The sequence below is a fragment of the Medicago sativa genome, chromosome 6 (genome assembly GCF_051527215.1).
Source record: "Medicago sativa cultivar Bolivia chromosome 6, Bolivia_mono, whole genome shotgun sequence".
Lineage (NCBI taxonomy): Eukaryota > Viridiplantae > Streptophyta > Magnoliopsida > Fabales > Fabaceae > Medicago > Medicago sativa.
This window is the reverse complement of record NC_140754.1, coordinates 90,963,550-90,977,972: the sequence shown is the minus strand read 5'-3', so window position 1 is coordinate 90,977,972 and position 14,423 is coordinate 90,963,550. Positions and strand designations below refer to the sequence as shown.

Genomic DNA, 14,423 nt, shown 5'->3' with positions numbered 1-14,423 from the left:
AAAATTGAATACTTTTCTTCCCTCATAAATTTCATCTTTTTCATTCCTCTCCTTCATTCCTCTTTCATTCTCTCACGTTCTACTTTCTCTTATTTTTGGAAAAAAAAAATCTTTAGAGAAAACTCTAGAGTCTAGACTACCAACTCAGTGAATTTCTAGCCTTACTGTAAGTTATGTTTGTTCGGAATTGTATAGTAGTTCATCAGAAAGAATAGAACAAGCAATGGAACAAATAAAATTGATATTCATATATTTCAAATTTATCAAAAGACTAAGAAGTCCTGATTGGTGATTAGAGTTATTCATATACACATTTTACAATAATAATAGGAGAATAGTAAAAGCATAGTCCCAAATAAAATATTAGCAGCACCAATTAGTTTGTTTTCAGGTTCAACATCGAAAATGTGTAAACAACACAAAAGGAGATTTATTTACAAAATAGAAGTGTATGGTATGAAAACTAGTTCCTAGAAATTGCTATGAAAATGTATAGCAGACAACAGTTAAAAACACAAGTAAAAAGTTAGCATAAAATGTCACTTGCACTGAGACTGTGTGTAATGATCCGAAAAGAGAAAACCAAGTCATCAAATAAGGGCAGCGAGTTCGTTATAACAACAAGACACGTGGACACGAAAGTGGTGAGGATCAAAGGTGAACATCGAGGAGTGAGCGTAAGAATATATAACTGAATAGTGTACAGATTCTCTAGTCCCTCCCTTTTGTTCTTCTTCTAACTTTTAAATGCATTTCTTGTATTACCCAATATTCTCTATCAGCAAGGACTCTACTTATTAAATAATGCTTCTCAAGGTCGGCCCAAGGGCTAGGTCACTAAATCCCTCGCTTTAGGCCATCCGACAAAAATTCCACATATGCCACTACTCTAACGACTTAACAGAATGAGTCACACATTACCCTCGCACCTAATGCCACTACTCTCCTTCATTTCCCAGCTTAACAGTGCCCCTTGAAACGTTTACTATGATAAACATTCCAAAAATGGGGTCTATTTCCTCATGGTCCCTAACAAAAACACAATTTCCCTAATATACCACCAGCTAGGAGTATTTTCAACTAGTGCCATGAAAGATTGCAGAGGCAGATTTTTTGTCACGACTCAAAATTCACAATCGTGACCGGCGCACGAACTAGAACATCCTAGTCCGGCAAGCCTATTGACGACACTTGACAAATATAATTAACAATTTATAAATTGATATCCATTGAAATTTCGACAGAGTATCCTCTGTATTTTTAACATTCGCCAAGATTTTAATCCTGTTTATGAACTTGTATTCTCATCCAGAGTTTCAAATGATATATTTACATCTTTGTACATCTCAGAATAAAACATTCCTAAACTCCAAATAGCTGCAGATACTCTGATTCAACATATACATAAACAAAAGAGACATTCATCAAGGAAACCTACCACCAAGAGTGACACAGATGAACTTCAAGTCTACTAGCAGCTTCCTACTTGGCTGCTTGGAAATCTGAAAAAAATAGAAAATGAAAGAGTAAGTGATGTAAGATTTTTCCTACATGTCATATAACTATGTACACGTGAGTATATATAGGATCGTTTCCACAGGGAGTTACGTTAATCATAAGCATTTTCACAATAGTTCATGTTAAGGGTTTGGATATAATTTGTTTGTTTGTAACACTATATCCATAGATGACACTAAAGTAAAAACGAGAGGGGATCGAACTATTTCGCTTGCGGTATAAGATAACGAGCAAGCATAACAGCAGCAATCTCTCGATCGATTAACAGACTCTAGCTTTATAACCAATATTATTACAATCATTTCTACAATATCCTTCGTGTCCAAAGCGACATCGTTATTTCCAAGTTAGCGTTTAAACATTCGTGTCCAAATTCCTTAAACGATAACAAAGTCGATCGGATAACTTAATCGACCGTGTCCAGCCTGATTAAGTATCTGAAAGCATTAAAATCTTGATTAAAAGTAATTATCAAAGGTTTACAAACTTTTCAAGAGTGATATAACATAAGATAGATTGTTATTCTAGTTCTAGATTCAAGAGTTTGTGTCCAAATCATCTTGAATCTCTTTGAAAGCATTAAAAGCAAGAATAACAACAATATTGAATCATTAAGCTAGAACCTTATATATTAAAAGATCAAAAGATTACATAATAGCTTGATTGTTACCTCAATACTACAAAGAAGGTGATAGTTACATATAGACATGTAAACTAATGCAAGGAATGAAGGAAAGATGAAGATTCCATGCCAAGATCATTGATGTCTCAATGAATCTAGGGTTGAATCTACTCCTTAATCACTTGATTTGTGTTTCTCTCTTTGAAATAGCTCTAACCTCTCTCTAGAAATGTATAAAATGTTTCAATGGAATAGTGAATACCTAAAAGAGAGGTAAAAATGCTATTTAAATGGCCTGTGTTTTTGCACCTGCGCTAATAGCGCAACTCACGCTAATAGCGTGGTAAGGCGGCCTATAATCTGGCCAATAGGAGCCTGCCACGTTGGCCTTGCCCTGCTGCTACGCTCCAGCCACGCCATTAGCGTAGCTCTCTGGAGTATTTACGCTAATAGCGTAGATTACGCCAATAGCGTAGTTCTTCATGGTCTGCTACGCTCCAGGTACGCATATGGCGTAGCTCTCTGGACATTGTACGCTAATAGCTCAGTATACGCTAATAGCGTAGTCTTCAAGAGTGCTCCAGATCCACGCCCCAGGTGCGCTAATGGCGTATCCTTCTGGCCTTGGGGCATTTCTTCATCACGCCAATAGCGTAGGACACGCTAATGGCGTAGCTTCTTTGAACTTTGACATTTCTTGCTCCTTGCTTGTAATTTCCTGCACAAAAAGGGTAGACTAAGGCTCAAAAGCATAAATGACATATTAACACAATATTTGGAGTTTTCCATAGAGAATCTTGCAAAACAAGTCACTAAAATGCCTAAACTCCTATGCGAAATATATCACTTTTAAACACTTATCAGTAAGCCACAAGGACTTAGTGAGAGAAAACAACCACCACCAACTAGAAGGGAAACACACAGGGCACGATTATTTACTTTATCAAATCTATTGTCAATTACAAAATTGTAACCGTCTAAAATTCTAATAATCCGCAAACCATTATACGCATGAAAATTCACACATTGTATATACTTCCAATCAAATAGGTATACTTCAACGAAAAGTCCAACATCGTAAAGACATGAAGATAACATTACAAGCCTTTAAAATAAATTGCCGAAAATCAAAATAAAAGCCTTTAAAAATATATTGCCGAAAATCTTGATAAATAACCTTTAAAGAAAATATAGAAAACTTCATTTAGTGAAAATATACAAAATGGATGAATCGAGAACTAGCTCCATCTCGTTGATAGCTCTTTCCTACTAAGAGTGGCCTTTCCCTTAGTGGTAGCTCCATCTAACGGATAGCTCTTTTCTCTCGACTCAAAACAAAGCGTTTTTAAAGTATAGTAAAATCAATTTAGTGAAAATAATAAAAATGGGTGAATCGAGAACTAGCTCCATCTCGTTGATAGCCCTCTCCTCCTAATGGTGGCCTTTCCATAGGGGCGGCTCCATCTAACGGATAGCTCTTTTCTCTCGACTCAAAACAAAGTGTAAAACATTTTCAATTAGGGAGTTTACCTCTCATTGATAGCCCTCTCCTCCTAATGGCGGCCTTTCCATTGGGGCGGCTCCATCTAATGGGGTAATTCTACCTAATTGAAATTGTTTTATCTTGGTTTTCGGGTGTCAAACATTGATTACGTTTGAACCTTTCTAACCGGTGATATCTTATTTTTTCTTGGGAAGGGAAAAAGTAAGCAAAACCCTTGAGAATCGAGGTCCGGGAGTTGTTTTCGCTACGGGAAGGTGTTAGGCACCCATAACGACTATAGTATCCTATAGGAACCGTCTTTAATTTCTACGCGCGCGCTTTATTTTTAAATGCTATTTTGAAATGATATTTACACCTAAGAGTTACTAAATGAAGAATTGGAGGGAGAAGAATGTTTTTGGATTTTTATTTTAGTTGAATTGAAGGAATTTTGTTCCTTGCCTACGTACCCGTTTAAGGGATCAAATCCACCGTAGTTCTCTCTCAAAAAATGTTTTTGTTTTTGTTGATTGATTTTAAGTTTGAAAATTGGATTTTGAAGAATGGAGATTGAGAGGCCTCAAAGGCATAAGGTTGTAAAATTGTGAGGTTGAATTAGTCATTTGCAAAGTGTGGTCTAAGTATGATTAATTTTCATTGAGATTTGATTAAGAAAATGAAAAGGAAAATTCAATGGGATTTTGATCCCAAGGTTTATTTTGAAAATGGTTTGAGTGAAATTTGTTCATATTTTTTTGGAAAATTATTTCTTCTAAGTATAAAGCCTAGGCATTCATCTAAACATACAATCCTAAACATACATCTAAACATGCATATTCTAGCTATTTATCTAAAGTGAGGTGTGTGCATGTGTCGGTGCTTGTGTCGGTGTACATCATTAGAGTCCATTGTCCTTTACATCACACCCTAGATACATTCTATGGCCTCTTTGCCAAGAAATTAAAAGCATGAAAGTAAAGTACGAAAAAAAATCCTAAGTATTACATTCTAATTCTTGCATGAATTTTAAAGTGTGAGAAAGATAAGAGATGAAAGTATGATGTGAAATGCTATGGAAATGAGACATGAAACAAGAAAGGTTAGTAGCATGAGTGGGATAAGAACAATATACTAAAGGCATAGTAAAGGAAATGTGACTTGAAAGTGAAGTAACAAGCAAAATTAACCAAAAGTGATAAAAGAAACTTGACATTTTAACACAATTCTAAATCAAGGTTAAAGGCCTAAATCCTCATGATATTAGTGAAGTTTTGAGTGACTTGGTTCAAGAAAAAGAAACATGAGAATTAAGGTCATTAACTATACCAAAGATCATAAAGGTTGCAAGTTTTTTTATACACTTTATTTCACAAGATAGCTTCACATTATTTACTAACATAAACTTCACACAAAAGACTATACCAAGACAGCAAGCATACTCCCCTTTTAATAGGTAAACGCTCTCCAAAGATTACATATTCAAAGCCACATTTATGCACCAAAACTCAAGAATAAAACCACATCACAATATTCACAAGAAACATAACAAAAAGTACACAAATTAACAAAACACGAACACATATATTTTGAAGCAAGTTTCAACATGTAATTGCATTCCACAAACAAGTATCAAATGTCAAAAATTGATCACAACAACTTCACAAAATTTTTAGAAATTTTTATCAAGATTTGAACAAAAATTAACACATGGAATTAATAAAAGACCAAAATATTTTTCACATGTTGTGATCAAGATTTGGCACGTAAAATACATCAAAATTATCAAAAAAGCATCAAAGAAACTACTGGAATTTTTGTGGAATTTTCAAAGAATTTTTTAGGCGTGGCAGGGGTGCAAAAAGCAACGCTGGGTGGTGCAAACAGCAACAGAACTAACAAGAAACAACCAAGCAAAACGTTGGGCCTAAGAGGCTGGGTATGGGGCGGTTTTAGAGAAGGATCCATGGGTCATGGGTCAAATGAAATGAAATTGGAGGAAGCATATATTAATTGCTGTGTGGTGAAACAACAAATCACCAAGGGTTCTTTTCTTCTTTCACGTATACTCCTTCCTTCACAGCTCCTAACAGCACCGCCCCCTACCTTCTTCTCAGGTGAGCCTCAAGTTTTCCGGCACGGTGGCCGGTGGTGGCACCACCGTGCCGGAGTTCCAAAACTCCACCAAATTTAGAAAAAAAAACATATTTCGAATCCTCTCTCCTTCCTCTATTCAAATCCGCAAACGAAATTTTCAATAACCAAACCTCAGAGTCTAGATCTACGAATGGAGATTCGAAGGAATAAAAGAACAATTACCTCAAGTTTCGCCTTGGATTCAATCTTCTTCTTTGAACGCAGCTTTATGTGCTTCCTTCCTTTCCATTTTCGTCTTGCACATCTCCTTCAGTTGTGAAGAACAGCTTCACGTTCTCTCTTCCCTCTTCTTGTTCTTGCTTTGTTTAACAGCCACGATTCATTTAGCTTCGACATCGCAGCAACGGAAAACTGTACCGAAGCCACCTTCACCAAGCTTCACGTGAAAATCCAAATTTTCGAATGGTTCTCCTCCATTGCATTCTGCGTTTTGATCTGTTGTGCAATTTAGGTACTTGATTCGAAAGTTTGAGCCGGATTGTTGTGTTTCACCGTTTGAGTTCGATTTTGCTATCGCCGGTGGTGCTTGAATCCGATTCGGTGATGATTTGTGTTGAGGTTTGTGAGAAGATTGTGATAGATTGATGGAGATTTGAGGTTGTTAGGGATAAAGGGGTGGTGGTTATGGAGGATTGTGGTGGTTATGGTTGTTGAAGATGGTGGTGGAAGTTGGTTATGGTGGTTAGAGTGGTGGAGAAAGTTTGTTAGGGTGGTGATGGAGGTGGTTAAAGTTTGTTAGAGGTGGAGGGAAAATTGAGAGAAAAAGTTTTGTGAAAATGATTGAAAAATAATTAGTGTAAAAAAATGATTGGTTGAATGAACCTTGACCAACTTTGACCTATTTATAGGTGATGTGGGAATGCTTGGACCAATGAAACAATGCCATGTGGCACTTGACTTGTAACAAACTTTGACTTTGACTTAAAAAGGGATTAAAATGCAAATAACAAAAGTACAAGGACCAAAATGAAAATTAAAACTAAAATTGAATTGAAAAAGTAAATTGAAAATAAACGTAAAGCGAGACGATTAAAAACAACAAAGCAGATTAAAATGAATCAGCAATTTTATGTGAAATGACCAAAATGCCCCTGGAGGCTTAAAACGACTAAAAATGACTCAGATGAAATTTTACAATGATTTTTTAACAAGGGATTAAAGCAAGAGTTCATACAAGCGAATTAAAAGACTCAGAGACAATTTTTTTAGAATTTTAAACAGGGTTTTACCACATGAAAAGACTAAAATGCCCCTAGGGGCAAAACTGACTCAAAATGGCTTCAAATGCAATTTTTAAAATGGATTTTGACATAGAATTGAAATGAAGACTTATTCAAACTATTGAAAGACTCAAACAAATTTTTAAAAGATTGAAAGGAATTTTGACATAGGAAATGACTAAAATGCCCCTAGGGGCTAAATTGACTAAAAAATGACCCAACTGATATTTTTGAAATGAATTTTGACATGAGATTGAAACAAGGAAAGACTCAAACAATTTTCAAGGATTAAAATGAGTTGAATGCAGGAAATGACTAAAATACCCTTTTATGTGAATTTTGCAAATAATATTTGAAATAAAATGCAGAGAAAGATGCAATTGATCAGAGACATATCAAATGACTTATAATGCAAGAAAAGAAGAATTGAATTAGTATTTTTAGGTCCAAAATTAGGGTATGACAGAAATCACATACTAGGTGCACCTAGGTGTCACAATGATAATCATTTTTCTCAAAACAAAATTCTCAAAACGTCTCCAAAACCATATTTCACAAAACATTGATATTTATACCCAAAATACATACGATCAAAACTCAATTGAAAGTACACTACTTTATAAATCATGAATGAATCTAAATCCAAATTTAAATCAAGTGATATCAAACTTTCCAAAAAAAAATACATATCTCGAAACCATGCTTTGCAACATAGGAAAACTATAGTGCCGAAATACATGCCGTCAAATTTCCAATTCAATTACACTACTTTATAAGTCACTAGTATCACATTCAATTCCACTTCTTTATAAATCACAATTAAATTCTAAATCAAAATTCAAATGGAGTTTATAATAATATATCAAAATAATTTTCAAAAAAAAATATATATCTCAAAACCATTGTTCTCATTATCTCAAAACTTATGTTGCAGTATATACAACCAAATCTCAATTTCAAATCTTTTGCTCAATAAATCATGGATACGTTCAAATAGAGACCATATTAATATTGATGACCTTAAACGTAAATATCAATGAGAAGAAAAATGTTCAAAGGGTGTGTTCCCCAATTTTATAAAACACTTTAACATAGAAAATTTATCAAATATCAATAATATTAATCATGAAAATATATGATAATGATTGTTATCAACTCACAAATATGACGAGTCAACTCCGTTCCTAGCAATGCCTTTCGAATAACCACCAGAGCAATCCTCACCGAATCTCAAGGAACACCAAAGGGAACACTTTCCATGAGTGGGTATTCTTCTCTTTTCTTATAGCACTAGCCATAACTTCAAAAAAATTCTACCAAATAACATTTGTGCCATGATATAACTTAGCTTAGATTTGGGGTGTTTCTTGTGGGTGTTTGATTTGCGGATGAATTGGTGGTTTGGAAGAAATAAAAATGTAAAGAGGAAAGGTGGAGAACAGAGAAGGAGAGATACGGGGAAGAAAGAAAAAGAAAAGGGAAAAATATAATAAGAAAGGAAAACTTAAGAAGGTTCTCGGTCCTCCACTAATTTTTTTTTTGTACACTTATTTTATTATTTATTTATTTAAAACATGAAACAGTGCATTTCATTCTTCCCCCCTTGAGAAAATTCGTCCTCGAATTTTAACCACTACTAGCCTTGGTTTCAAATAAGCATGGGTACTTTTCACGCATCACTTCTTCGGATTAAGTTGTTTCTTCATTGAACAATCTTTGCCATAGAATACTTACCGAACTGATATCCTTTGAGCAATAACATCTCACTTTCTTATCTGTTATTGTTGTCTGCCAATTGATGTAAGACAAATTCTCGTCTAACTGCACATCTTCGTGATTAATCACTTGAAATGGTTCATAAAGGTACTTTTGAAGCATAAAAGTATGAAATACACATGGACTATTTGAGAGATTCAACAGAAGTGCCCAATAATAATTTACAAGTCCAACTTTCCAAAATCTCGAACATATTCATGAATCTTTAGCTAGCTCTCCCCTTTATGCCAAACCAAACATCCTACATTGGTCAAACTTGTAAGAATATGTGTTCTCCCACTATGAACTCCTTGTGACGATGCTTCTTGTTAGAATATAACTTGTTCTCACTACACAGTCTCTAACCAATTTAACCTTATCAACGACATCTTGAATCAACTCTACATCCACTAATTTAGCTTTCCCAACATTAACTATCTTAACCCTAAATCGCCTACCATGTCGTGCCTCAAAAGGTACTATTTGACAACTAGACAGATAACTATTGTTATATGTAAATTTTCATCTTATTAGAACCTGGATGAATAGTATAAGAAGAATAATGAGCCTTGTCTAAGATTTTTCTCCTCAAATCACCAATGTTTGGAACAAACAATCGACACTTCAATCATAAAGCACTGTCTAAATCAACTAAGAAATTTATAACTTTACTATTCCTCCCATTACCTATCAATTTTACCTAGTCTAAATCTTAACCGAGTCTCCCTGTTACTGTAAATTACGGTGGAACAAATTTACACCTGACCAATAATGCCATTGAATGATCAAGCTAAAATTGAATCCCCCTTCCAACAATTTTTTTTTTTGTAGCCCTTTAATTATAGGTCCCTTTTATTTTGTCTAATGAGTAAGACTACCTATCTATTTCCTAGTCAAAACATTTACAACAACACTTGACTTTCCAAGGTGATACAAGTCTTTGCAATCAAAGTCTTTAAGAGAACTCCATCCACCTTATTTATCTTAAATTTAAGTTATACTAAGACCTTTGTGGTTGTCATAAATCTAAAAAAAATCATTTCATATTGCTAATGCCTCAAAATCTTAAGAGCAAAATTATTGTTGACATATTCACTCATGTGTAGGATCGCTTAGATCATGCCTTTCTTTACTCTTGGACTAAGAATGTCATCAGTCAACAATATCACAAATTGATCCAAGAACAGTTTAAAACCCAATTCATCAAAACCATAAAAGATGTTGGAGTATTAGTAAACCCAAAAGGAATAACCAAAATTTCATAATGGTCGCAACATGCGTAAAGAGTTATCACTGGCATAAGATCCCTCTTAATTTTCAACTGGTGGCACCTAGACAGCAAATCAATCTAGGAAAAACTCAGAGGTCCTTGCAGTCGGTCAAACAACTCGTCAATGCAGGGTAAATGACATTTATTTCTAACTATCACTCTATTCACTTGTTTGTAAACTACACATAATCACATGTATCTATCTTTCTTCCTTACAAACAATATCAGGGCTCCCTACGGAAAAATATATTTGAGCGAATAAATCTCTTACTGAGAAAATCATGTAGCTTCTCCCTTAACACCTAAAGTTTTGCTAACTATTTGATCAAAAAGTATGGATGTCATTGAGTGTTGGGAACCAAGTCTATAAAAAACTTAATTTTCTTATCATGAGAGAATCTTGAAAATTCTTCAGGAAAAATATTAGGAACTCACACTCTTGAACAATTATTGTTCTTCATTACTCACTTATATATCCATAATCGAAACCAATTATCCTTGACAACCTCTTTTCATTACCTTGTTAGCTCCAAAACCTGAGGTTAAATAATATGGTACCTAACCGGGTTTTCCTTAAAAGGATAAAAGTGATTACCCAATATCTCAACTTTCACTACCTAGTAATAGGCTAAGGTGGCTCACTGGACAGACAACCGATTCATACTTAAATCCTATCAAAAATCTATGCTAAAGCTATCGGTGTTCATACAAGACTAGCTAATGAATGTGTCGTAACTGCCAAGAACGATCCCCTTTTTTTTTAACCATATTAAAACAATACTTTACCATCTTTAAAACAATTTTCAGATTCAAATCAACCAATGTAGAACCAAAATTACTCTAAGGAAAAGTTGATTATCTACGTGCCCCATAATCGAATCTACGAAGGTTTGTCTACTACAACCATCCCTTGCTTCCACTTCACTTTCACCTTCCTGATTTGATGGAACCACCAGGTTTCTTACTTTCTTATCTTCTTTTTCACCAAACAAACTCACAAAATTTAAATGATATTTATGTATTCTTGTGTCTGTGACTGTGAGTTAACTAAAGGTTGTATATCTCCTACAAATGCCCCTATGCCCAACGTGTATGGATTACCCGTAACAATAAGGTTATTCTTCATTCTTTTATAAGCTCCTCCGTATATTAGTTTAGTATCATAAACAATTTTCAGTTTATGCCGGGTTTACATTGTTCCCTCTCGTACTTTAAAAACAATATATATGTGAACTTCCTATTCCTTATATTTGAGCATCCTAATGCCCTTCATAACCTCTCGACATCGTCAATAACTTGCAGCGGATCCTCACACACCAAACTTAGAAAAGGTATTGGTTTAAGTCCATGTGGGTGGATTTGTCGGCTGCTTCTCAACCAACTTCTTACAACTGTCATGATGTATTTGTCTTAGATTAACCTATTGCTTTCCAACAGCAACCCCCAAACAAGTTGTTGTAATACCTATAGCAATCTTCGCCTTCCTATTGACACTTCAACACTAGCTACTCCTATAACTAAGCCACGTTCGTCGACATGAACGTAAATTCTCCATCATTTGATTTACGTCGACCATGAGTATGTCCCAAAAGACGACCTCTTTAACTAAGGTTTTAAGGTTAGGCAATAAACCCATAAGGAATTAATTTCCCTTCACTAAATGAAGGAAAATTGACTGAATATATAACAAGATGACAAAAGAGTGAGACCGATCAAAGACCAAAAGAAATCACAGGATTGGACAACAAGTGACACTACCATAGAATGCTAATAGATTTTTGCAAGTAAATGGTGCCGCGGTTCACGATTTACACGCAAAAATCCATTTTCATTCTACGACTGCAGCTATTAGGACCTACAACCGGAGCTCTGATACCAACTTTGTCACGACTCAAAATTCACAATCGTGACCGGCGCACGAACTAGAACATCCTAGTCCGGCAAGCCTATTGACGACACTTGACAAATATAATTAACAATTTATAAATTGATATCCATTGAAATTTCGACAGAGTATCCTCTGTATTTTTAACATTCGCCAAGATTTTAATCCTGTTTATGAACTTGTATTCTCATCCAGAGTTTCAAATGATATATTTACATCTTTGTACATCTCAGAATAAAACATTCCTAAACTCCAAATAGCTGCAGATACTCTGATTCAACATATACATAAACAAAAGAGACATTCATCAAGGAAACCTACCACCAAGAGTGACACAGATGAACTTCAAGTCTACTAGCAGCTTCCTACTTGGCTGCTTGGAAATCTGAAAAAAATAGAAAATGAAAGAGTAAGCCACAAGGACTTAGTGAGAGACAACAACCACCACCAACTAGAAGGGAAACACACAGGGCACGATTATTTACTTTATCAAATCTATTGTCAATTACAAAATTGTAACCGTCTAAAATTCTAATAATCCGCAAACCATTATACGCATGAAAATTCACACATTGTATATACTTCCAATCAAATAGGTATACTTCAACGAAAAGTCCAACATCGTAAAGACATGAAGATAACATTACAAGCCTTTAAAATAAATTGCCGAAAATCAAAATAAAAGCCTTTAAAAATATATTGCCGAAAATCTTGATAAATAACCTTTAAAGAAAATATAGAAAACTTCATTTAGTGAAAATATACAAAATGGATGAATCGAGAACTAGCTCCATCTCGTTGATAGCTCTTTCCTACTAAGAGTGGCCTTTCCCTTAGTGGTAGCTCCATCTAACGGATAGCTCTTTTCTCTCGACTCAAAACAAAGCGTTTTTAAAGTATAGTAAAATCAATTTAGTGAAAATAATAAAAATGGGTGAATCGAGAACTAGCTCCATCTCGTTGATAGCCCTCTCCTCCTAATGGTGGCCTTTCCATAGGGGCGGCTCCATCTAACGGATAGCTCTTTTCTCTCGACTCAAAACAAAGTGTAAAACATTTTCAATTAGGGAGTTTACCTCTCATTGATAGCCCTCTCCTCCTAATGGCGGCCTTTCCATTGGGGCGGCTCCATCTAATGGGGTAATTCTACCTAATTGAAATCACATACTAGGTGCACCTAGGTGTCACAATGATAATCATTTTTCTCAAAACAAAATTCTCAAAACGTCTCCAAAACCATATTTCACAAAACATTGATATTTATACCCAAAATACATACGATCAAAACTCAATTGAAAGTACACTACTTTATAAATCATCAATGAATCTAAATCCAAATTTAAATCAAGTGATATCAAACTTTCCAAAAAAAAATACATATCTCGAAACCATGCTTTGCAACATAGGAAAACTATAGTGCCGAAATACATGCCGTCAAATTTCCAATTCAATTACACTACTTTATAAGTCACTAGTATCACATTCAATTCCACTTCTTTATAAATCACAATTAAATTCTAAATCAAAATTCAAATGGAGTTTATAATAATATATCAAAATAATTTTCAAAAAAAAATATATATCTCAAAACCATTGTTCTCATTATCTCAAAACTTATGCTGCAGTATATACAACCAAATCTCAATTTCAAATCTTTTGCTCAATAAATCATGGATACGTTCAAATAGAGACCATATTAATATTGATGACCTTAAACGTAAATATCAATGAGAAGAAAAATGTTCAAAGGGTGTGTTCCCCAATTTTATAAAACACTTTAACATAGAAAATTTATCAAATATCAATAATATTAATCATGAAAATATATGATAATGATTGTTATCAACTCACAAATATGACGAGTCAACTCCGTTCCTAGCAATGCCTTTCAAATAACCACCAGAGCAATCCTCACCGAATCTCAAGGAACACCAAAGGGAACACTTTCCATGAGTGGGTATTCTTCTCTTTTCTTATAGCACTAGCCATAACTTCAAAAAAATTCTACCAAATAACATTTGTGCCATGATATAACTTAGCTTAGATTTGGGGTGTTTCTTGTGGGTGTTTGATTTGGGGATGAATTGGTGGTTTGGAAGAAATAAAAATGAAAAGAGGAAAGGTGGAGAACAGAGAAGGAGAGATACGGGGAAGAAAGAAAAAGAAAAGGGAAAAATATAATAAGAAAGGAAAACTTAAGAAGGTTCTCGGTCCTCCACTATTTTTTTTTTTTTGTACACTTATTTTATTATTTATTTATTTAAAACATGAAACGGTGCATTTCATTTTTTTTTTGGCTTAAACGCACTTTTCACCCCTTAATTTTGTATAAGTTGTAATTTTGGCCCCCTATTAAAAAAAATGGCAAAAGTTACCCCCCATGTCTACCCCCTTTTGCAAAAAGCCAATTTTGACCTGGTCAATCCTCCATGGCACGCCACATCACTTAGAGAACTGACAGCTGTTTATTTTTTGAATAAAAAATAAAAAAAATTCCACGTGTATATATTATGAAT

The 14,423-nt window shown here is 34.5% G+C and overlaps 1 long non-coding RNA gene across 1 annotated transcript; it reads right to left on the bottom strand.

The window, feature by feature from the left end:
- Nucleotides 1-1,229: 1,229 nt before the first annotated feature.
- On the bottom strand, nt 1,230-14,138 carry LOC146918152 (uncharacterized). Its single transcript, XR_015016028.1, has 3 exons — nt 13,759-14,138; nt 8,158-12,292; nt 1,230-1,502 (listed from the first exon to the last, which is right to left on the bottom strand). It is a non-coding gene; the product is annotated as an uncharacterized LOC146918152 (long non-coding RNA).
- Between the last annotated feature and the right edge of the window lie 285 nt (nt 14,139-14,423).